The following is a 26251-nucleotide window of genomic DNA, read 5'->3' on the forward strand; positions in this document are numbered from 1 at the left end:
GGGAATAATCAGAGTACCTGTGCCATAGGTGTATTGTGAAGATGAAATGTGTTAAAAGCACTTAGCCCAGTGCCTGACACATAGAAGTCACCTGACACATAAATGTTTCCTGCTTGTGAATAACTACCCCTTATTCATCCCCATCCACCCCTTCCAGAGCTGCTATGGTAGTCGATGCGCTCTGATCAAAGAAAGGGCTGCGTCAAGGACCCCCGGTTCGGATCTCCATTGTGCTGGGGCTCCAACGGTCACTTAGTCACTCAGCCTCGGCCTCTGTGGCCTGCCTTAGGCTGGGGTCACTCCACCTCACCTAACTGACTTGCAGATTGGCTATGAGATAGCACGACCTACCAGATGTGGACATGTGCGGAAAAGCAAAATCCAGACTCTCAAATCTGCTGCCAAGTTTTGTTCTGGCAAAGCAGTTCGAAGTCTAGCACTCCATGGACCTCGCTACATGCCCCATGGCGCCTGCGTCTCTCTGGGGCTCTGCCAGCCCCTGCCTGCCATGATCCACCCCCCACCCCCACCCCACCATCAAGACAATGCAGAGCATCTGCTTGGTCCGCAGTCCTCACCGGGATCCCTGCTGGAAATTAAACCAGCTTAAGGGCGAACACCCAGATGACCTCCCTCCGGCCCACAACGTCACTGCAGCAGGACACGTGGCTCCCCCCATGGGAGCAGCAGCTTCTCATTTCCACATCCTTTCACTGTGCTTCCAGGCTCCAAAGCCGTTGGGTTTTTTTCTTCCCCTTTTTCCAAAAAGGGCATCTTAGTTTGGAGACTCTTAAACCTATTTGCGTTCCCAAGATAAGCTCTTGAGCATAAAATTCATTTCAGCACGGGGGGTCTCTTCCTCTTTTCTTTCCTTCCTTTCATTGTGAAGCTTTCATGAATTCATAAACAGCCCTAGTGGTTTTAGTATCAGTGTCTTATATGAGGCGGGCATTTGTTCTCTCTATTTCTCTCTCTCCCTTTCTCTGTCCTTCCCTCCCTCCCTCCCTCTCTCTCTCTCTCTCTCTCTCTCTCTCTCTCTCACACTCACACACACACACACACACACACACACACACACACCCCACAATGGCGTTAGCCACAATCCTGTTCTCCTCCCTCCCACCTCTAGACCTGTCCTACCCCTGGCTCAGTCAGCGCTCTCTTTCCTGGCCTCCTGTGGGAACACTGCCACATAAAATAACAAAGTATTCATATGGTAAGCCACGTTAAAACCTTGGGAAGATTTAAGCCTGGGCTTCATGTCACGGACACTCCCTCTTGTAATCTGTATTCCAATCTCGGTGTCAGTGGAGCTGTGATCAGAATATCCAAGGTCTCATAAAAGATTCAGGGCTTCCTGACTTCCCTGACATTTGCTGTTTCATGTTGCTCCTGCTGGTTCCCTTTCAGCCTCTGAAGAGTTCACAGTCCCTTTCAACTCGCCCCTGAAGATGGCAAACTTGCCGAGAAGGTCTAGGAACTCAGGATAAGTATAGGACCTAAGTCGTCCTGGGAATTTAGCTGTGACTGGGGTTAGGGTTCTTTAGTTTCTTTTGTTGGCTTCTTTTGTTTGGTTGAGGGTTTTTCTAAGATGGCATTGCTGCCGCCTCCTCTGTGGTACCTGGAAGTAGGATTTAGAAATCCAAAAGGGTAACAAGACTTGATGAAGATTTTCCCTCTTCACCCTAAATGCTTTGGAGGGGTGGGTTGCGGATGCCTGACTCAGTGTGTTCACATCTTTCAGGTTCTTTTTATGATTTAAATCATAATAAGACCGTATTTATTATCTAACCTCGACTGTATGTATTATCTAACCTTGAAAAGCATTGAGGCTATCATTTGTAGGGGTGGCAGTCCCTCAAATAGGGGCCAACACATTCTCTGAAGGTCAAGTTTAAAGGCAGGTATGTTACGTGTGTGTGTTTCACAACAAACACCACACTGGCATGGACACAGGTAGTCTAAACATTCAAGCAAGGTGTATTATGATTCAAGGAAGCCAGATGTAACTAAAGGGGTGCTTGTGAACAGATCTTTTGGTTTATTATGAGAATCATCATAGGTGTCTTAGCCAGAAGCACAAGCAGATTTCTAATATGATTTACTTTCCATTCATGCAATTTATACCTAGCTTCTCAGAAACACATTTAGGGAATAAACTGAGTTACACCGTACTTCTTAAGGATGTCACACATCTTCACAAAAAAAAAAAAACCCTGATGCACCTACAGAGATGGCGAGAAAAGAAGAAAAGACACATTGTCATATGGCTAACACTACCCAGCCATCGGAGGCCAGAGGGAGAGAAAAGAACAACAGATTCAAGACACTTTCAAGATACCACTTAGTAAGTCACAAGTGTGTAGAATTTTTAAAAAGAAGGAAAGGGGCTTCCCTGGTGGCGCAGTGGTTGAGAGTCCGCCTGCCGATGCAGGGGACGCGGGTTCGTGCCCCGGTCCGGGAAGATCCCACATGCCGCAGAGCGGCTGGGCCCGTGAGCCATGGCCGCTGAGCCTGCGCGTCCGGAGCCTGTGCTCCGCAATGGGAGAGGCCACAACACTGAGAGGCCCGCGTACCGCAAAAAAAAAAAAAAAAAAAAATGTAGAACTCCAAAACTCAGGCAATCAAAAACTAAATGCCTTTTAAAATTTAATCTCTTTTGAAAACATATTATCTTAATTATTTCTGTAAATGCTGTGGCCATTAGGCAAATTAACACAAAACCCCAGTTCAAAGTGCCATTCACACACAGACAACTTGCATAACATTAGGTAGCATGAAGGTGAACAGGTGCTATAAACAACTTCTTGGAATGTTTTTAATGTATCCACTAATAAAACCTTCTGAAGAGGTTAAAAAAATGCTAGAACACAAATTGATAATTAAAGGCAAGTTGATGGTACCTCAAAATTAAAGCTGTCAAGTGAGAAAATTATAATCAAAATTGTCTGTCTCTGTACTTCTCAAATCCTTCCCTGTGTAGTCACATAATATAAACATATATATGTATATATATGCATATGTTTCTGCATATGCATATGAAAAATCAAAGAGGCAAACACATAGCGGTGAATCACAGATAACACAAAAAGAATATGCAATCCAGTTTCATAAGCAGATATACCTATAAACACACACCCTCCAACACAGGCGAGCAAACAGGACATTTCCTGTTGTAGAGCAATGTAGTTCTGAGAAATCATATGCACGGTTTTTGAGTTCTGTTACGTTCTTTGGAGAGTACATTATTTAAGAGAAGTCCACAGTCAGATATTTCTGGAAGTAAATAATCCTATCATTCATCATGTTTGGTAACTATAGGGTTTTTTTTTCATTACCAGACATAGCGCATATTTTTTATTTAGAGTAAAATTTATTTTTTTCAAAGACATAATACCGTATAAAAGCGTGCTTCTCAACAGGGGGTGAGTACGCCCCCAGGGCACATCTGGCAATGTCTGGAGACATTTATGGTTGTCACAGTGGAGGAATGGAGATGCTGCTGGCATCTATGGTAGTGAACAGGGATGCAGCTAAACATCTTCAGTGCACAGGATAGCCCTTCTCAACATAGAATTTTCTGGACTAAAAAGGTCAGAGGTTGGGAAACCTGGATATGGATTATCACAAACATTTCAAAATTCCTCAAATCATGTCCCTCAAAGACTTGAAAAATGAGAAGCTGGAAAACATAAAAGAGAATTTTTTTAAATAGTATTTTGATTATGAAAAGAACAGTTGCGTTTTGTAGATGCTACAATATATTACTTCACCTAAAATATGTTCTTTTTTAAATTTTATTTTTATTTACTTATTTATTTTAATTGGGGTATAGTTGCTTTACAATGTTGTTAGTTTCTACTGTATAGTGAAGTGAATCAGTCATATGTATACATATATCTCCTCTTTTTTGGATTTCCTTCCCATTTAGGTAACCACAGAGCACTAGGTACAGTTCCCTGTGCTATACAGCAGGTTCTCATTAGTTATCTATTTTATACATAATAGTGTATATATGTCAACCCCAATCTCCCAGTTCATCCCATCCTACCCGCCCCCCACAAAGTGTGCTCTTAAAATCTACCACCTGTAGTTGCATTACAGTCAAACTGTGAGAAATGCTGGAAAATCAGCAAGGATCTCAGAAAAAAAAACATTTACCCTGAGACACCCTTCACTGAACAAGGAGAGTATCCTAACCAATTGTGTTAAAATCAAATAAAGTAAGATATAACAAAAGCTAACTTTTTAGCCAGTGAAAAATAGACACGTCTGGCATTTAAAGTCCTACATGTGTGTATCCATCCAATTCCATAGCATCAGAGCTCTGATGTTCAGTAATATAATAATATTATTTGTGCGATCAGTCAAGGTATAAAATGTGCGTACCCTCAGTCTTTAATATTAATAAGTCTTGTAACTAGCAGTTTCTCGCAGCTCCGAATTCTTGATCACAACTAGAAAGGGCACTTATCCTGAAAAATCTAATAAATTTACAGTTTTATATACTTCCTTCAATTGTAAAAGTCCTGTTCAATAAACTTTAAAATGCCACTATAGAGCAATAACACAGACAGTATAAACCCAGCCCTGGGAAAGCTGTGCAACCAGAAATTGTTCCCCTTTCTGCTAGAGCAATAAAGTTTTATATGTTTGAACTGACTGTAAAAAGGTTTGAATGTTGGCAACTGGGGAATAATCTGTCTTCTTTATAGTTATTATCATATTTCCCACAAGACCCCTTGGTCTGTGTCAATCCTTCTTGTATATGACACCTTTGTACTGTCAGCGAAAGCAAGACTACTTTACTTTTTTTTTTTTTAACTATAGGACTTGTATCTGTTTTCCTTCAGATTACAGCTAACAGGAATAAATTATTTCTGACAAGCATCTATTGCAGCATTTTACCAAATAAAGCCGGTTGTGAGCTGCTTTTCCAAGAGTGGGGGGAGGGGGGGAACCTCCCCTCTTCTTCTCTCTCTTTCTCTCCACTGATTCAAATGCAATTTAGGGATGGGTAAATTGGAGGAAATGCCAATAAAAAGAGATTTGTAGGAAAGTTGCTCTGAACGCCAGAGCCCATTGTAACAAGGTGGCTGGGTCCTCAGGAGTGCTATTGGACGTGTGTGGAGGAGAGGTTTAGGGAAAGGGAGAGGGGGAACCATCCCTTTTCCTTCCAGACATGTCTCAGGCCTGAGAGCAGCTGTGCTGCTGGGTTCAGACAGAAAGCCGAATCCAGCACAAGTGGCTAGAGCTTCCCAGACTCTGATGAACGGCCAGTGAGGACACAGTGGCTCTGACCAGCAGGGGCAGACACCCAAGCTGTCCCATGGAGGCTTGGGCTCTTGGTTAACAGGTCATCTCAGATGAAACGAGTTTAGGCTCACGATAATCAGCAAAGAGTCAGTGTGTGTGTGTTCGTGTGTATTTATGTGCGTTTGGGAGGGGCAGTGTTAAGGGGCAAAGGGTCTCTTCCCCTCTCCCTCTCCCAGCCCCACCACCATAAGTTAACAACAGATAAAGGAACCTGTACCCAGGAATCCATGACACACAACCCAGCTTGACTAAAACACTCCCCTCTCTCTCCCAACTCTGCACCACCATTCTCAAGTGCCCCTACCTTCCCGCATTTAGAAAACACAGCGGAACAAGTTAGAGAGGGATAAATAGATACTTGCAAACACCAGGTTTTTAAACATCAAAAGACATTATATGGCCGGTGGTCCATGGAACTGGCACAAGAAGTCTCTGCACTTTGGAACAAAGTCTCTCTAAGAGACCATGGGAACAGGATGGCCAGGCACATGGAGACAGATATATACATATATGCCTGTGCATACTCATCGTATAGCCCTGTGAGGGCACACGCACACTCAAACACAACTCAGCCAACTCAAAATGAACAGTCAACTCAAATATGGAAGTTCTGGTGCGGGAGGGTAAATGCAAAATTATATTCATAAATATAGCAAATCTATCAGAATGGGGCCATGCAAATAAAATTGAGTAAATACGACTCATCTCAGTGACCCTGGGAACAGCCTGAGCCTCACGCTCATGAAGGTGAGCTCAGGGTGTCCTCTTTTTCCCCCTCGTTCTCCACGAGTGCTCAGGGCCACATTCTGACACATTCTCCTCACTCAGTTCGCACAACAAACATTCTAACGTACGTACGGTGACACCAAAAAACCTCATCACCATAAGCGCCTCATATATCAGGAGGCTCAAGGAGCACTGTATCCCGTCTTACTCCCCACTCCACCCCAGAACTGCTACAGACTACACTTGTTAACAAAGGTGGACTCTCATGCCTCTTAATATCCCTTGAAATGGCAGCTGCCTCCTGGAAAACCATGGATCCATACTAACGGTTTTTTATTCTCTTCAAAATAGGTTCTTGGGCTTCCCTGGTGGCGCAGTGGTTGAGAGTCCGCCTGCCGATGCAGGGGATGTGGGTTCGTGCCCCGGTCCGGGAAGATCCCACATGCCGCGGAGCGGCTGGGCCCGTGAGCCATGGCCGCTGAGCCTGCGCGTCTGGAGCCTGTGCTCCGCAATGGGAGAGGCCACAATAGTGAGAGGCCCGGGTACCGCAAAAAAAAAAAAAAAAAAAGGTTCTTGATATAGGTCAAAAGTTCTTGGGTTGGGTCATATATCACAGTGATATTAATAAAAGGACAACAGATGCTTTTAAAAAATTTTGGTATGTAACACAGATATAGAAAAGTACACAAATCACAAAGTGTACAGCTCAGTGAAAAAATACAAAATGCTTTACAAACGTGCACATCATTTTCCTGCAAAGCCCATGCTAATCATCTCTGTATCCTTCTCAATTTTTCTATGTGCTTTTGAAGTGAGCACCTTCACCACCAGTGGAATGGAAGAGGAGTGGAGGTAGAGGTATTTCCCAAAGAGTAAAGTACGTAACACAGGCATCGAATTCATCAAAGGTGTTCATGAAATGCAGATTTCCAGGCCACAGAGAAAACCTGCTGAGGCCAAGCCTGTGAAGCTGCATTTCATAAACAGCCCCAGGCTGAATATACCAGCAATGCCCCTCCTGAACCCCAATCATTCCCTTTTTCAAAGATGAAGGGCCTCAGCACACACACTTCTGAGATCATAGTTGGTGAAGTTCAAAGACTGGCACTGTGTTTTGACACAGAAAAGAAAGGGATTTAGAAAAATAACTAATCAACAAGGGAAAAGAATTGTCCTGGAAGCTCTGCGTCATTCTGCCTTTCCCCTGAACTCTGTAGTCTGCAAATCTTACTATTCTGGGCATCCTAGTGGAATTTTAAAAATGCAGAGAGGCAAGAGTCTCCTGAAAAGGCCAGAAGTTGGATCTCTTCTCCTCTTCCTTTATTATTGTCCTTTTTATAAATTTTAAACAAATCCAGGGATTTGTACCTCACTGGTCCTAAAATACACCTTCCTTCCTGAACCCAAAAGGAGTTGGTTTTTGTCGGGACATATTTCAAGACAATATCCTGGGACCGCAGAGGTGCTCAGGAAGACACCACGGTAGGGCCGGCCTTTAGAATAAGTAAGGAGCAGAAGGAACCCACTAGCCCAGGGAAGACTCTCATTTAGAGGGTCTGGTGTTACTGTTCCCAAGCTTATAGATTCTCTCCATTATCTGATTATATGTGGAACTCGACCAAAACACAAATAGAGCAAAAAAGGCAGATCAGTGGGCATTAGGTATTACTGCTACATTCTACTACTTCTCAACTATCAATTACTGCAAATGCTACTACTACTACTATAACTAACAAGTTCTGATGCCTGCTACGCGTGATGCATCATTCTACACTCTGTAGATGCATCACTGCATCTAATCCTCAGAGCTTCTCTTACTCAAATGTACCGACAATATTATTTCGTGAGAGACAAGATCCTGTCACAGGTTAGTACCATTTTTCTTTATACATGGATTTCATTCCCATTCCATTCAAGGCTGAATGTAAGGATGTCTGAGTGTGTAAACTAGACAAGTGCAGGAAGAGAACTTTTCTGTTAAAAACTGTCAATAAGTTGAGGAAATAACAAGAGAGGCTATATACTAGATGCCTTGGGACAACCAAAGATACCTTCTTTCTATAAGGAACAGCTAGTCTAGTGAGAAAAACCAGAAAAAAGCAAAAGAAAGCTCTATGTTATAAAAGCATTATAATGAAGTAGATGACAAATCATTGAAGCAGAGGGAAGTGGGAGGCCAATTATAAGAAAAAGTATATACAGGATATATCCTTTTTTGGAGAAAATGTTAATACCCTTAGCAAGAGAGTCTCATGTGAAACAATCAGAGAAATACCAAATAACTGTATATAGCCAGCTGTTACATACAGTAGTACAAATCTGAAGAATCAAGAGAAGAGAAGATTCAACGCAAGTTGTAATTACTGGGAAAAAAATAAGAAGCAGCAAAGTCTGAAGGATGGATAGAGACTAGATATACAGAGAAGACAAGAAAGCATCCCAGGAGGAGCAGGGGGACAGCAAGGCAACCAACTTGCCTGGAAGGTCTGGACCCATGGGTGAGAAAGAGGAATAGGGAAAAGGACGCAGGGAGAAAGACTGTCCCCTCACCTCACCAGTGGGTACCACATGCTAACGTCAGACTTGGAGCAGAGTCCAGACCACGGTTGACCGGGCCAACCAACCTAGGTCCTTCTGCTCCTGTGGAAATACTGAGGATCTCTGAAAGCTTAAATGACAATCCAAAAATCCCCAGAACGTGGACCATCTTAAGGACAGGGTTCCTAGTGACATGACCTCAGAGGCAGCAACTAGATCTCAGAGGATGAGGTTGGGCTGAGGAACATCTTCTATAGAAGAGCTCCAGAGAAAGACCAAAAGCTGCTAGAGGTGAGGCCCGTGCTTCAGCAAGAAGCACTTTCCAAGCTAAACGAAGGACAATGATGGGCATGGATTAAGGTCCTCCTAACTCCAAAATTCAGTGATTCTGTGAAAGCTCTGAACAGGAGTGTGAGGCATGCCACAACTCTTAGGTGACTGCGGTCCCCTGCAAGAGTTTCCGAGGCTCCCACTGACCCGGTGCCTACAATATAAACATCCATCCAGGGTGGTGTCCTTGCTGATGTGGCCACCACTGAAAGCAGAGACACACTTTAACATCAGACAAGAACAGCACTGTCTGGGTAAAAGCATGTGAAGCTGCTAGCTTGAAAACATTAATTTCTTGGGTGAAGTTCTTTGCTGGATCCTTGATACACAGGTATTGTTTTGTCACTAACTGCAGAAATAATGGTAATACTTTGGTGCTTGCGTAATGTTTTATAGCCTGCCCACACTTTCATTAGTATGAGTGTGTTTAATCTTGATAATAAATCTATGAGGTGGTATTATCCCCACACCATAGAAGAGAAAATTAACACCCAGAGAGGGTAAATGACTTGTTCAAGGCCACACAGCATGTAATCACCAGAGCTAGATGAGGGCCCCTATTAACCAAGTCCTCACAGTCTACTAAATACTTGCCATGTGCAAGACACAGGGCTGGCCACCACCAGGACACAAAGATGGGTCGTAAAGGTCACGGGAACCCAATACAAAGGGAAAGCACCTTGCTCATGGAACCTGGTCACCATTCAGTTCACTTCCCTTCACGTCACCTAGGCTGGCTGGACTCCTTCCGTCATCCCACCTGAGGCCGGGTCTCCCCCTGGCATGCTCACCTTTATTACGTCTCCAGCGCAGGCTCTGTACTACTTGACAAGGAGGTAATAAAGAGGACCACTGTCTGCCCCTCTCCCTCCCATCTCACAGCAAAGCCCCACATCCCAGGCAGTGGGAGAACAGCCAGGCACTGGCTACATAAAGTGGCAGGGAATCTTCTGGGGCCACTAAGGAAGCCAAGTAACATGAATGATGAACTTCTCTCCCAGGGAACCAGAACACCCCTCAGCAGTCCCCAGTGGAGAAATCAACAGAGCCCCCAGCTCCCCCAGCATGCCTCCCTGCTTCTCCATAACCCAGCAATCAGGGCATGTTCTGCTTCCTGCAGCCCCGGGGATCCCGAGCCCCTCGGGAGCTGCCAAGGCTTTCTGATGTACGGGCTGCTGTTAATACCGTGTTATTAAGCACACATTTGTCTCCACTCCTCTGTGCACGCCTGCTTCCCTGCCTGAAGAAAAGCCACACGTGTGCTCGCACAGAGGGACACGGCGGAGGGCCCTGGAACCCACAAAGGGAAATCAGCATGCCAAGGGTTAAGCACAGCCTGTAATAAGCATCTCTGTTCCGGCATGTGGCGAAAGCCCATTACCTCCTGCCACATTACCTCATTCATTTCTTATATGCGGATGGTTTATTTTCCCATGAGCACCCTGGCTCTCAGTATTAAGTCCCCTCCTTCGCCTCTATTTCTCTATCCATCACATTTAACACTCTGACAGTAACAGTCTATAATGTTTCTATTCTACAAAACCGCTCTGTCAACTCCAGGCTTCCAGAGCAGCAACTGAGGAAAATAAATAACATCAACGCCAGGGACGACAGCATCACAGCTCCCTTTCTGCTGGGCTTTTTTTTATTTTATATTATTCTAAAAAGGGAACAAAAAAAGAAAGGGGATGGGGGAAGGTAGAAGCAAGGAAGAGAATTTCCTTCTCATCCAGTAGACAGACCTGAAGGGGTAGGCACGGCATTTCCCTTCCAGGCAAAGAAGTGATTTCCCCTCTCTGCTCTCAAATCCCCTGACCACCCCCCTTCCACGTTCATGGTGGTTTATGGAAGCACTGGTATTTACTGCACTGCATTCCCTCTACCTGCCACCACAGAAGCAAAGCAACAACGTCGAGTGGGTACAGGGCACCCCATTCACAGTGTAGAGTGATTCATAAATTCTTGTCATCTTTTCTGGAAAAAGAGTCCATGGAGGAGATGCAGGCTGACCACGGGTCTGTAACCTTTGTTCTGGGGAGACACCCAGGGAACAGAGACTCTGGAAGCCAGGAGCAGGTAGAAAGGTAAGAAAACATTAACTCCTGAGAAAGAAACCACTCTAGAAAGCTGCCCCGTCTCCCTATTCCTAGGGGTTTACCAAAACTGGGTGGATTTCATCTTTTTAGATATAAATCACTTAAAAACATGTTATCTTTCCTCTAGCTTCTTTAAAAGATATCCAGATAGATAGATAGATGGATAATCTTGAACATAACTTGGCTTCCTCTTCAGAACCCAAATCATTCGTCATTATGAATGCCAATTATCACCCAGGCCCACTGCTAGGTGGGAGTCTGCAAGCCTGTTTTACGTAAACTCCATCTGCTGGGCTTTTTATAGTTATACTGAGCCTCGCGGAGTTTCCTCTTCTTCGTAGGTAGTACAGTGTTATAGTTCACGTGGCTGTGGTACCAGATCCTGGAAGCTAAAGCTGACCTTGATTGATGGGTTGTGGGACCTTGTTTCTGATCCCCTCCCTGCTGGGTCCTCACCTGTAAAATGGAGACAATCGTGTTTCCTAGCTCCTGGGGTGGTTGTGAGGATTCCCTGAGTTAATACCCATGAGTGTTAAAGACAGCGTCTGCCAGTAGTAAGTGCCCAGTAAATATTAGTGATGACCATGCATATATTCTAGCAGGGGTGGGGAAACCAGACAACCATCCAGTTAGAATCATGTTTGAAATAAGAGTCAAGGGGTTTGGCGGGGGGGGGCGGGGGGGCACGCTTTGGGCACTCTGTTGAGTCAATTACACAAACTGATGTGCTCGGAGCCTTTACTGGGTCACGTAGAGGCCTTCTGTGCCAACGGCCCCTCGCTTCACGTGGGGGAGGCTGCCAACAGCGGGTGCTGAATGGTGAGATGTATCAATAACCACGGCGAGATTCATTCAGGACCAGGAAAGAACGAGGGGACGGAAGACAAAACGAGAAAAACAACTAACGGCCTTTCACTGAACACAGCCAAACACAATTCTGTGATTCCTTCTATTCATCTCCTCAGGGCTGTTTCTCAGAGAAAGGGAATAAGAGGTACTGTGTATGAAACTGCCTCGATAGGTATGAAATACTCCGTGCATCATTCTTTTTACCAACAGGACCATTACTATTACTCAGCTTTGCACCCAAGAGCAGTTAAAAGGCACTTTGTTGTTGTTTTGTTTCTGTTTTATGTTGAGTTATAATTACTTCACAATGTTGTGTTCGTTTCAGGGGTACAGCAAAGTGATTTAGCTTATATATGTGTATGTAGACATACATACATATATTCTTTTTCAGATTCTTTTCCATCATAGGTTATTACAGGATATTGTATATACTTCCCTGTGCTATACAGTAGGAACTTGTTGCTTATCTATTCTATATAACAGTAGTGTGTATCAGTTAATCCTGCACTTTTAAACCTAAAGGTATTCAGAGGTGGGCATCTTGCTTTCTCCCTCTGCTGCTACATAAGGGGTCATGGAATTTCTTTTTTCCATCTCAGGTGTGGTAGAATGGAGAAAAGGACAGGTTCGGGGCCTAACCCTCTCGATAATGGGTACCATGGGGATTCACTCACATCCACCTCGACTGCCCAGACCCACTCCCCACCAAGGGGAGGTCAGACTCCAGCACATCTCAGCCTTACAACTACGCCTGCATTCCAACTGAAGGGGCCGATGAGAGAAAAAAGTTAAGACCAAGTGGAATGGAGTATTTCTGATACCCGGAGGCAAGGAGGAACTGGTTCCCAATACTTCATTTCTTGTCTGGTTCAATTCTAAACATCACAAACAACTTACTGAGGAAAGATTACTTCTGCTTTTATGACGTTTGTGTGTTGCAGGGCAGGGCGGGTGATATAAGGACTCTACTCAGACTAACTGAATTCATTTCATTATTTTATTTTATTTTTTTAATTTATTTCATTTATTTATTTATGGCTGCATTGGGTCCTCGTTGCCGCACGCGGGCTTTCTCTAGTTATCGTGAGCAGGGGCTACTCTTCATTCAGTGTGCGGGCTTCTCACTGCGGTGGCTTCTCTCATTGCAGAGGATGGGCTCTAGGTGCGCGGGCTGCAGTAGTTGTGGCACGTGGGCTCAGGAGTTGTGGCTCGCGGGCTCTAGAGCTTAGGCTCAGCAGTTGTGGCGCACGGGCTTAGTTGCTCCGCGCCATGTGGGATCTTCCCGGACCAGGGTTCGAACTCGTGTCCCCTGCATTGACAGGCGGATTCTTAACCACTGCGCCACCAGGGGAGCCCTATTTCATCATTTTAAATGATCATATTTCATTAGTGCCACTCATAGTATTCCTTGACACTTTAATCTTTCTATTTTGGTGACAGAAAGGCAAAGGTGAGCTCATGGCACCAAAGGTGTCCCCCCTAGGGAAGGAGTGAGCCTTTCATATAATTTCTTTCCAACCTATGTATAAAGAAGGCACTGGAGGGATAATACATAGGTAGGCACAGTTCCTGTGTTCAAACGTTTGTAATTTAGTGAAGAGAGAGGAACTTAGGCACAAATGACTAAAATTAAAGGTTGAATCAAGGGTTGAAAAATGACAAAATACATGCTAATAAAAGCTATAGGTATTTGTTATAGGAACAAGGTAGAAGGGGTAATTAATCTGAATGGGGGTCTTAGGAGAGCTTCCAGATTTTCACAGAAAGAGTGATTTTGGGGAGGCTACAGAGCTTTCTTTTGGTCATTAAGCATTCAGCTGTTAGAGTCATTCAACCTAGGTTCAAATCCTTATTCTGCCAATTCCTACATGGGTCATTTAGGGCAAGTTATTTAACCCCTCTAAGCTCAGTTTACTGGTCCATATAATGGGGACAATGATAGTATAGGCCTTACAGCTTTGCAGGGAGCATTAAAGGAAATAATGAATGTAAATAACACAGTGTCTGTTAACCCCTAAGTTAGTAGTAGCTATTTTTATTATGATTATCCTTCCCCAAACCCTATGAAGTAGGTGATGTTATGATTTCACTTTCAGTATTGAGGAAACAAGCACAAGACAAATTAGGTAACCTGCCCAGTGTCACACAGTAGACGGAGGATCCAGGACACAAATTCGGGTCAGTCTGACTCCAAAGTCCAAGTTTTTCTTTCCCATTCTATTTTATTCAGATCGACTGCAAACTCTGACTCCTCACAGAAAGGAGGCCCCAGAAACTTGAGAGCTAAGTCTTGGAATCACCTGCAAATAAAGTATGATTCTAGGAGATCACACTTTGTCTCTAGGGAGACAAAGTCAAATGAATGTCAGAGATGTAGCCCATAAAAAAAAGTGAACAATTATACAGAAGCAATCACAATATTCTAGGAAACTAAATAATTTGCCCCAATTTGGAATGAACGAAACTCTAGCCAGCATCCAAATTCCCTCCCTTTCCTAATTTCCTTGCTTTTATTAACGCCAAGCCCATCCTCCCAGGTAACCAGATTGGAAAACCTATAAACACAGATACATAGAAGTAAAGACGGATGACATCTCAGAGCCTAGTTCAAACTTGCATACAACGCAGCAGAAGCTTCTGTGACAACCCTGGCAAAGCCTCATTTCTGACAGTTACAGGCTTAAGTGGGCATCTGTGACCACACCTTCTGGCTATTTGGGGACAGTTGTAATTGTTAAACAGTTTTTCATTTCATTGTACTGAGTCATCTGTCATCTCAAAAGTTAATAAATGAATTAAATGATTCAGTCATCCTTGAGTCGTACCTATCCTTCAACCTCCTTCTCTAGGTGGTCATCAGGCTCTGCTAATCTTTCTTTCAAAATAGCCTGATCCTTTTCATTCCCCGAAATACCATTCGTTTATTTAGACCCCGTGTCCTTTTGTCTCCTGGCTGAAGTTCCTGTCTTCAATCTCTCTCCAGTCTAGTACGCCCTGCACATTTTCACCAGACAGAAGGTCCTTAACTCTGGTTTCAGCGTATGTCATCTGTGCTCAGGGAACCACTGGGCCTCCATTTCTTACCACTTATCTAAACCCTTCTGCTGGACACACAGTGCCACAGGATCAATAACAACCACATGGGCCTCATTTTACCCACTGCATCCTCTTCCCAATATTTCCTCCAATTTGGTCTAAATGACCATTTCAGAGGACAGTCCCACAAACAGACCATGCATATAGAAACAGGTGTATCGAAATTTTATGGAACGTGTCTAGGGCCATATAACCACACATGGATGAGCCAGGACTTGCTTTTCAGATTCCCTGTCTAGGGACATCAAGATAGGATATGGTACTAAAGGTGCCTGACTCTGCAGGATGTTGGGGTCAGTGGGTAAGATGGTATCTATATGACTCCCTCGTTCATACGATGAATGATTATGGAGCACCTACTATATGCCCAAGCCTGTCCTAAAAAATTGGGAGAAGAATATAAAAAGGCAATAAACTCAAAGTACTTACAGTCCAATGGGAAAATAAACATGTAAAAATTAAAATGATGTGCAAAAAATAAAATTACAAAGACTAATTAATCTAAGTCGTATATTACCTTGAAGGAATATACAAGGCAAAATGAACACAAAGAAGAAATATCTAACACTGGATCGGAGTACTCGGGCTAGGATTTGCACAATTAGCAATAGTTTCACCATGGGGATGGTAGGTACGGGAATTCCTAATAGAGGAGACGATTTCTGAAGTATGAGGGGAAAAAAGTAGCAGGTTTTAGGTATTTGCAGCCTGTGATGAAATAGAAGAAAATGGTAGGAAAGAGCCCTGGAGAAATTGACAAGGGCTAGATCATAAGGTTAACGTAGGTTACACTAAAGTCTTCAGGGTTCATCCTGAAGACTTCAGCCTTGCGTCCATCATACCTGCACACTCAATGATGATCAGATTTAAAGCATACTCCAGAGGGTATGCCACAGAAATGCACAATTCCCAGCAGGCTATAAAGCTACGTCTTCTCTTCCACTCAGGAAAGCATATGGGACTTCAAGTGAGTGAAAGTGACATTTTTATGGTGATAATTTGAATTAGTTTAAAATTTTAAATAATTTGCAAACCTCAGGTCTTAGACTGTTATTAATATCAAAATTACTTGTGACATACTTCACAACCGATCATGGCACGATAGTTTTGAGATTCAGGACTACAGCTTTTGACATTGGGACTGCCAGTGAAGAATTCTCAATAGGGGTACGGCAAGCAGGTTTGCATGTTAAGAGTGTCATGGTGGGCCTTAGAAAGGATGGATAGTGAGAAGATATTTGAGGCAGAGATACCAGCTAGGAGGTCAGCTGTCTGGGTGAAAGACATGAGGGCCTGACCTAGGACAGTGGCAAATGGAGAGGACACATGATATGGGATATAGTTGGGGTGTGTTTGTTTACTTTTGTATTCCCTCACCTGGTACCAACTCTGGCATAAAGCATTCAATAAATTTTTACTGCCAGAATCAACACAAATTGGCTAATGATTAGATGGGGGGCAGGGTAGGCTTAGAAAAAAGAGTCTAACACAGATAGGAGGTTTCTGGATGGGGCAGATGAAAGAGAGAAGGAATAGAGGAAGAAGATTTGATGTGGACCAAGGGGCTGAGGAGGTCTGCCCTGGATGTGCAGAGTTTGAGGATTCTGTTGAATGTAGACGCAGAGATGCCCGCTTGGCAGTTATACACGCAGGCCTGAAACTCACAGCATCAGTCTGGATGGAAAACACAGGTTTTAATTTACCACTTGTTCAATAAATATTTACTGGATATTTGCTTTGGTTCAGGCATTGTGCTGTTCAATGGGGATGCAGAGGTTGGCAAGAAAGAGAAGTCCCCTGTCCTCAGGGAGATTACAAGTAGATACATTTGTGAGCCACAAGTATTGAGGTGATAAATGGAGTCATGGGCAACGGTGGGGAATATCGCAGCGGTGAGTCGAAAGAGATGCACCCCTGAGGTTTGCTATGAAGCAAATCAGGATGAAACGGAAATCAGGAGAGGTGAGAGTTTCACTGAGGAAAGATCATTAGTAGTAAATACAGCATGAGTCTACAACTGAAAAGAGGGTAGATCGGATTTGTTAGCTGGGAGCTCCCATGTCCTGGAGAGGCAGAAATCTCACCTCAGCAGAAGCACAGAAACTTTCTAGAAGTTAGAAATCTTAGAATCAATGGGAGGCGGAGGGGGGAGGTGCGTAGAGTCTGGCATAGCCCTACCTGAAGGCTTCACGGAAGTAGGACCTGAGTCAGGAGGTGCAGAAGGTACACTGGACAGTTTTAGACAAAATCGAAACAGAACATGGCACATGAAAAGGGCTGGTCTCAGAGAACACTGACCTAACTCTTCTGAAAGGCAAACAGGGAAATAAGATAACCTCTGATTAGCGACTGGTTGCTAAAAGAAAGGTATTGTGGTGTTCAGGGCAGTAGATCTCCCTCCTGGAGTCTATGGTCAGATCAGTTCTTCACTGGCTACGTGATACTCAGGAAAAGGCCTTGCTCTTAACTAGCTGGGCCTGGAGAGCACAAGTATGTGAAAGCTGCAATGGAATGACAGATATACTAAGTAAGAACACATGAGAACAGCTGAAGGCGCAGCTCTCCCTCCCTGGCTGTGAGGCAGCCCTAGCTAGAGGTCAAGGAGAAAGAGTGGAGGCAGGGGGCAGGGGTGGCGACATGGGAGCTCTTCTAAGCAACGAAGGTAGTGTAAACATATACAGAGTAAAGGAGACACCTACCTGAAGGATGCCATACAAATGTCACACTTCACCCTCAGAGACATATGTCCTGCTCTACTAAATGTACAAGACCAACAATTTTTGGCATTTCTCCATGCCAGATTTGTCTTCAGGTCCTCTTAGGTATTACGGTAATTGTAATACCTCCGTGATTCCTCCGGAGGCACCCAGAGAATAGCAGGCCCACCCTAAGGACCAGGTTAAAGCTACCATGCTGCCTTCCTTCCCCCAGAGAGAGTCTGAATTGCAGGGCTGGTTCAGAGATAATGCTTCTTGTAGCTCCAAGTCAGATCTTACTGGGAATATAAGCCTGCCGTGTTTCAGTGCCAGTGGGGAGGGCCCCTAATCCCACATCTTCTCCCCTTCTGCAGAGACCTCAGTACATACACAGTTACTTTGGCAAACAGAGGTCCCAGGAAGGACCCCAATCACACAGGCACCCCTCTGGGGATTAGCACAGTTGGGCCAAGGCTCACAGACGCCATATGCTATGGTGAAAAGAACCCAATCTGGGTTTAGTCTTCATGCTACAACTTACTAACTCCATGACTTTGGGTAAGTTACCTAACCTCTCTGTGCCTTGGTTTCCTTATGTGAAATTAGAACATAATTAAAATGCTCCCCTATAACACATGGTTGCTGTGAAAATTAGGTAAGTTAATGCTCCCTGAAAGGTCTTTTGATTTTAATCTTATTTTTAAACACGTAATACATTTACAATATAAAAACACATCCACGACGTACATATTATGATTCCCATATGCTGCTGAGTCTTGGGCCCAGCCTTGTCTCCATTCCCCCATCCCCACCTCACCGCTAGCCCCTACAGGTAACCATTTTTATTCCTTTCTTGTATATCTTTTCAGTGTCTTTTGAAAGGTTGTTTTCAGTGTAAAGTGCTCTATAAATTAGTGATCACTATTGCAGTAGGAAAGTGGGCTGGGAGGGGTAGGATGGGATGGACGGTTGTGTTATCTATAAGGGGCCCCATCTCCTCCAAGAAAACCTGCCTCATTATTACCAGAATCAGACTGATCCCTCTCATTCACTCATTCACTCATCCATTCAACCAACATTTGGTGAGTGCCTGCTCTACTCAACGTACTGGGGCTAAGCACCATCATAATTCTAGGAACTCTAGCGAAGGTTAATAAGTGCATCTATGGTACTTTTGAGTTACATCATCCTCATTTACACTTACCCTCACCCTCATGCTATTTTTCTGCCTGGGTATAAGCTGCCTATGGCCAGTATACCATATAAATTTATATGACCATATACCATATACATTTTTAGTATTTCCAATAGCATATGGTCTGGCGCACACAAATACATATAGTAAATGCTCAAACAGACCTGTGTACTTGAGCCGGTATGGGCAAGAAGTCCCATTAGATGATTCCGCCATAGTCAGACAAGCAATTTTGGGTTCAGCAGCCTTTCTACCAGCCCCTGAGAAAATCCAAGATGGCCTGCGAGTCCTGGGGTAGGCTCTGGACCGGGAGGATACTGTAGCCTCAGGTGTGGCTAGATGAGACCGAGAGAACAGTCTCCAGGTTCTTCCTTGGCAAGTAGAAGTGATAGAGCAGGAAAAGCAAAAGGAAGGGAGCTCAGAGCTGCTTAAAACATGGTGAAAATGATCAAGGAGAGAAAATTCATCCTCACAAGGAAATGTTATAGGCCAGCTGTTCTCTGGTGTGAACTGTGTTGCATCAATTCACAACACAAGATATTCCAGCAACTACTGCCCCTGCCCAGACAGGCAAAATACTTCCTTTTTAAGATCTAAACACTCTCAATCACTTTATAGCACATCCTTGAGCTGCCCTTCAGAACCCTCTGCGTTCTTAAGGATTCCTCCTCATTTTGCCACCATGTGGCTTTGTGACCTTCAACTATAATGTAATGTAGCCTCTCTGTGTCTCCACTACGTCATCTGTAAAATGGGCATGGCAATTCCTGTTCTCCCTGTATGGTGCTCATGGGAATCAAATGGGTTAACATATGATTCAGGTGTGCTATAAAAACAAAATGTATCACTGGTATTAGAATAAGTACGAGCTCTGATCTGGGGGGAAAAAAGGTGTTATTTTTAAATGAAAAATTTCAAGGTAAGGACCAACTAATCACACACACAGCAGTCATTTCACAGTCATTCTTTTTCTTTCCTTTTCTGATCTTCCAACCCTAGGGAAACCTTTCTGGCCTCTTCTCACAGCAGGCCTGACAACCACTTCCAAAAAAATATAACATTAAAGGCTAATTCCAAATGCAAGCATAGAGTCCTTAATATTCCTCCCCCACTAGCCCTTTCATTCTGTCTGTCTGTCTGTCTGTCTGTCCAAGATGCCTTCCTTCCCAGAGAGCACAGCCCCCTCCCTTTCCAACCCCCTGGCCAGCATCCAACGTGGTGGAGATGATAACGGATAATGCAAACCTGCTGCCTGCAGACACTGGAAAGAGAGAGCACAGAGGGGAGGCCGAGGAGGAGCCGGTCAGGATGCATGTAATCAGAAGGGTTATCTAATGCTAGTTTCATTCTAATTGAGTCAGTACCATATGTCACCCTGCAATAACACTGCAAGCAGCATGCAACTGAATACATATTTAATTCACATAATGGGTACAGCAGTAGAAGTAATCAAGGCAGTTTGCCATAAGCCATAAAGAAATGTAGCTTGTTCCTATCAAGAAACATTTGGCACTTAGGGAGAGAACTGTATCACCAGCGAGAGGGGAACTGCATTTCTGCAAAAGCTCAAGGGGGAAGGGGGAGGGATGGGTGTGGGAAGCACGGCGTGGGGGTGGGGGGGAGAGACGAGGAGACGGAGAAAGAAATGAAAGATGAAAACACCAAAGAAATGAGAGTCAGAACCTCGACCCATGGCGAATGAAAATCAATGAAGGGGGCTTCCCTGGTGGCGCAGTGGTTGAGAGTCCGCCTGCCGATGCGGAGGACACGGGTTCGTGCCCCGGTCCGGGAAGATCCCACATGCCGCGGAGCGGCTGGGCCCGTGAGCCATGGCCGCTGAGCCTGCGCGTCCGGAGCCTGTGCTCCGCAACGGGAGAGGCCACAACAGTGAGAGGCCCGCGTACCGCAAAAAAAAAAAAAAAAAAAAGAAAATCAATGAAGGAATATCATCAGCGGATCGTTGGCCATTTCGATATAATTAACAGTAATGGATTTATTGGCAGAAGCTTAATGATTTAACGTTAAATGTGCCCCAGAATTTCCTGTGCTGTCATTCCCTCCTGGGCCAACCCACGTCCCGGGAAATGGATGTATCTATGGAAGGTTAAAAAAAAATTTTTTTTTCACATCTCTTCATCTGGATTGGCATCTGACAGAAACCTGTTCGCCCATTCCCTTCATTTCCTCCCTCCAGGAGATGATTAATACGGCTGGGCAATGCTCATCAATATCTTTGCACAGATCAACTGGAGTTTTCATTAAACTCATATTAATGTCCTAGATACACAGCTGTGGACAGGTTATTCTTAAAAAAAAAGAAAAGAAAAGAAAGAAAGAAAGGAAAGAAAAGAAAAGAAAGAAAAAGGAAACCTGCACCTCGGTTAACTATTCGCCTGGAATTAACAGGAAACCTGGCCCCTTCCCTCATTAGGGCTTCTTCCACCAACATGTTTTGATGTATATTTCATGAGGATAAACAAACATTCATTTCACTTTGGGAAGGTGTTTGCTGTAATGTATTGTCAGCGTAGCCAGCAATGAGGGGACATTAATTTCAATTCTGGTGTTTAAACACTTTGGCGAATCCCTATTACTCATTCCCCAGCTCGATATCAGGAGCCCCGGAGGAAGGTCGCCAGCTCTCCAAGCGGCCCTGGGTGCCAGCGGAAAGCAAGGCTCCACCCTCTAGCTGGCTGGCTCTTCTCAGAGGGGACTGTTACCCACCATTCCTCAGTTAGATGGCGACACGAAGGGCCACTCCTTCAGGGAAGACCCAGCCTACACTACTACAATCTTTATGAAAAGCTGTGTGCTTACAAGTTTGGAATGGAAATGAAACTCTATTTTTTCTTGGCCTAAATCTGAGGATGCCAACCATTTTACGGAAAAGAGCAAAGCCTTGTAATCTAGAAAGGTAAATTTTGGGAGATGAATGGGAGAATGGAGATAGGGTCATGTGTCATTGATGAAGACCTTAAAATAGATGCAGAAGAGGTGGTGGCCACTAGTGCAACCAGAGGGACTCATGGTGGCAGCTTCCAGCCACCCCATTACCCATTAGAAATGTATGTGTCAGCCTTTCCACCTGCAAACGATCAGAGATGGAGACCACATGTATCACATGAGAAAATGTGCGGATGAGCTCTGCAAAGCTAGAGGACTAGACAAATAAATAATCACTGATTATTATTCATTTGTAGCTCCATTTCTGATTGCACCTGCAACTTTAGCTAAAAGTTCTTTAGCAATGCACCAAACCTCTCTTTCAAGCTGTTACTGATCTATACATGCTCTCAAATACACCAGAGAATCTATTTATAGGAGCTAGCAAGCAAATACTTCACCAATCTAAGGAATCCTTTTTAATAATGTGGATATCTACCCATAAGTCTGAAGGGTTATTTCCAGTTAATGATAAACTATCTAAAGGTAGTTGCACATGCGTTTCAAAAATACAACCCTGACTAAGGCTGAGAAAAGGAAGATGAAAAGATGACATGAGATGCTTGGGCCCTGGAATGAGCCAGGAAGAGCTGGGAGAGGCAGGCATCCCCCCGACAAGGGGCTCTGCCACAAAGACTAGTCCCCAGAAAGCACCATGGGGGTCACAAAGGGGAAGCGCCCAGGGCTTCTGTTGGGGGTAACCCGACACACAGGGTCTCAAACAGGTGCCTACAGCAGGACACAGCTGGGGAGAGTTAGTGAGATCCAAAAAACATGAAACCAATAAGGAAAAGGAAAAACCCACCTGGTTCTTATCAAAGTTACCTCTTCCTTAAATGAGCACTAAGTCCACACTTTCTCCGTGTACAGATTCCTAAAAAGAACCCAGAACTGAGTACCAGAAGCCAGTGCTGGTTATGGTTACTAGACAAATGTTCAACCTCATATCGCCAATAGGACACACAAAATGCTCTTAAAACCTTGCACGTGTTTCTGGCTTCATTCAGATGCACACTGAAAAGCCCTATAGTCACCCAAGCTGGGCTGGTGCATGATAGTAACAGTACATGTGGACCATTGGTTCAGATCCTAAAATACTTCTCTACCAGTTGATAAACAGCTGTTCCTCAACCAACCTCTCTACCTCCAAGTGCCACCCTCTTTTTGCCCCAGTGTCTCCCCTGTACTTTCCAAGGACTCAGCAGCTGAAGTGTTAATATCCAGCACACAGAAGGCAGTCCTGTCTTGAGGACCCTGCTTTGTCACTATGGCTCTTGTCCACTCTGCCTGGCTGGTGCCCATGCCACCCTGGCTGTTGTTAAACAGTCTGAATACCACTTCTGCATCCAACAGTTATCAATGATCAACGCGTCCCTCATTTGTCAAACAAACTTAACCAACACTGAGGATGTTCCTGGCCTGCACCCAGGGAACCAGGGAAAGCAAGTAGAAACCTTGTCTCTCTCACTGACTCACCTCTGTGAACCCAAGGAGGCATCATCAAGCCCCCCTCCCTGCTTCCCCGGCCCTGGAGGTAAAAATGGCCGGCTTAGTTGCCTACTTCCCAGCCCCCAATTCCTTTCTGCCTTGTAATTTCTTTTTTTTTTTTGCAGTACGCGGGCCTCTCACTGTTGTGGCCTCTCCTGTTGCGGAGCACAGGCTCCGGACACGCAGGCTCAGCGGCCACGGCTCACGGGCCCAGCCGCTCCGCGGCATGTGGGATCTTCCCGGACCGGGGCACTAACCCGTGTCCCCTGCATCGGCAGGCGGACTCTCAACCACTGCGCCACCAGGGAAGCCCTGCCTTGTAATTTCTTAATGTACACTTTCTTCCAATCATTCTGGGGCAGCCAAGGAGAGTTCTTGGGGTCCAGTTGTTCCTGATGGTAGCAGCTGGCCCTACCTCTCACCCTGCCTGATTCCCATCAGATGGGCCAGCAAAGCTTCCCAAGAGCCAGACCAGACAGGTTTGGCAAAACAGAGAAGCCTGGTAAGATCTGGATCTCTGGCACAGTGAAGAGACTGGGACATTGGCAACTAGTTCTGCCATAGATCAAATAGCCTATGTGTTGAATAGCGCACCCTTGTAGGTTCCAGGTGACCTAACACTTTCATCTAAAAAAAAGTAGAATGGTAATCACCATAATAATAAAGAGCATCTATTAGCAGACACCTATCAAGTTAGGGCTTTGCATATATCCTCTCCTCTTACCTGCACACGTTCCCCACCCTGTAGGTAGCTTTCCTTTTTATAGGTGAATTAATGGAGGTCCAGAGCAGGTAAGCAACATGTCGAAGCGATCAATACTAAATGACTAATGCAGGATTCAAACCCAGGCCTGACTAACTCCTAAGTCCAGCCAGCCTCTTCCCACTGGGTGGCGCTGCACTCTGTGACACTCTCCATAGGCGACGGGCACCTAATGGTCTCCAGCCAGAAGGCTGCAAGAAAGCCATGGTCTGTGGTTTTCTCCAGCAGGAGGGAGGGCATCCCACGTAGACAGAATGCACACAGGCTTCAGGATCATACAAATCTGGGTTCCTGTACAGGCTTCATCTCTCGCTCCATGTGCCACTTTGGAAATGTTACTCTAGTCCCAGTTTCCCCATCTGAAAAATGGAGATGATGCTGACCTCATGGAACTGTTGCAATCACTGAGAAAATGTTTATCATAGTCCTAACATTGTTCCTTGTACAGAGTAGGTGTTCAATAAATATTAATTCTCCCCTGGTCTCAGAACCCCCTTCCTTTTTCAGAGAAAACAGAATTATTTCATGCATTATGTCAGGGCTTGAAGAGCTAGGAGGGAGGAAAGAGTGGAGCATGGGACCTAGGAGAGGATGAGTGACCGCTGGCTTTAGATGTCTACTGGGGGCAAGCTGATTATACATTCCTTCCACCCCAGCAACCATGAAGGCGTCCCTAATCTGCAGGTGAGATAAGACCCTCCTCATTCTGGAACACTCTGATAAGCTGCTGCTATGCTATTTTCCTGGGTTAAAAGCACATTTTTCATGAAAATAGAACTAAAAATAACAAAACAATAATAATGCAGAGAGATCTAGGAAAAGCCATTTCCATCTCCCAGGATAGCTGTGACAGCAGGAAACCATCAAAAAATGGGCTTCAGAAAAGTCTCAGTAAGACTGGGAGATCCTGCTAATGCTTTTGGATTACTAGACATTTCTTAACAGAGCTAGAATGCTGCATTTGGAAGGCTAGGTTCAAGTCTTGGTCATAGCATGTAACATCCTGTGTCCTTGAGGAAGTCACTTAACCTCTCTAAGACTCAGTTTCCCAATTGGTCATTGGTTCTAGGAATTTATGTCTAATTCCTAGGGTTGTGGTAGTGATGGAGTGAGATAATATATCTGCAAGTGAGTTTTCTTTTATTTCTTGCTGAAGTTCAACACACAAGACGAAGTGGTTCTTAACCATAAAATACTATATAAAATTGATTTACTTTCTATACTACAGATATGAGTACAGGCAAAAGAAGGATATATTCTATAAGTACATATGTCTAAGAACAAAGAAGTGCCATTACGAAGTGCAGAGCATCAAATCCCTTTTTTGCCAATACAAGGTGGCCTTAGAAGGACTCTGTCTTGGAAAGCTCATAGGAAAAGCACCTCCCCCCGATGTTAAGTGATTTCTGGGCGTGTGCAGTGATAATCCTCTGTCCACATTTATTACACTTAGGAAGTAACATCTACGTATATCTTGATATCCAGTGAGGCCACTCAGGTCTATGAATCTAGGACACTTAGAGAAACATCTAAATACAGTCTTCTCAAACCAAGGGCTGGGTCAAAGAAGTATCCGGTCTGCTTGACCACATGGGATCCTTCCTTCCAGCATCTGCCCATTCTGGCTTCTAGAAATTTTAAAGCATCTTTTAAACCTGCTTCTCAATACTTAGGGCAAGCACTAAAGCACAGATTTCCTTTGTTCTCCCTCAATTTTTCAGAATTCATAAAGCATAAGAGAGATCAAAGAATAAAGACAGTTCTTTTATTTCTGCAATACTTTCACAAAGCATCAAGAAACAGGGAAAACATGATGATAACGCTCTCTGCCAGAGATAGGTAGACAGATCTATAGATACATCTACAAAAAGCAAACAGTACCCTCGCTGGAGCTGGAGGTCTTCACAAGGTTATTCACACGGCTGCTTTAAATGTAACTCTAGCTGTTAGATGTTCTTGTACATAAACAAAAGGAAAGAAGTCTTAAGAATAAACATAAATCTTAAGGTGATCCCCCATCAATACTAAAAGGAAGAAAAGGGGGCACACTAACTACAACACAAGCACAAATCAAAAACACACCTGCATTTCCCCATCACAGTAAATCTCCGGACCAGGTTCAGCAGTCCTTAACTAGTACACCTTGCGACTGATCCATACTCTGCGTGTGTGTGTGTGTGTGTGTGTGTGTGTGTGTGTGTGTGTGTGTGTGTGT

General features: G+C 44.4%; 1 protein-coding gene and 1 non-coding gene across 3 annotated transcripts in view; both read right to left on the bottom strand.

The window, feature by feature from the left end:
• PBX1 (PBX homeobox 1) overlaps window positions 1-26251 on the bottom strand; it is a 281896-nt gene that overhangs the window by 139083 nt on the left and 116562 nt on the right. The gene's annotated exons all lie outside the window — the stretch shown is intronic.
• On the bottom strand, window positions 6756-6859 carry LOC114900101. Its single transcript, XR_003794723.1, has one exon. It is a non-coding gene; the product is annotated as a U6 spliceosomal RNA (small nuclear RNA).

The sequence above is a fragment of the Monodon monoceros genome, unplaced genomic scaffold, assembly GCF_005190385.1.
Source record: "Monodon monoceros isolate NGI ecotype Baffin Bay Population unplaced genomic scaffold, NGI_Narwhal_1 Super_Scaffold_18, whole genome shotgun sequence".
In the NCBI taxonomy this organism is placed as follows: Eukaryota; Metazoa; Chordata; class Mammalia; order Artiodactyla; family Monodontidae; genus Monodon; species Monodon monoceros.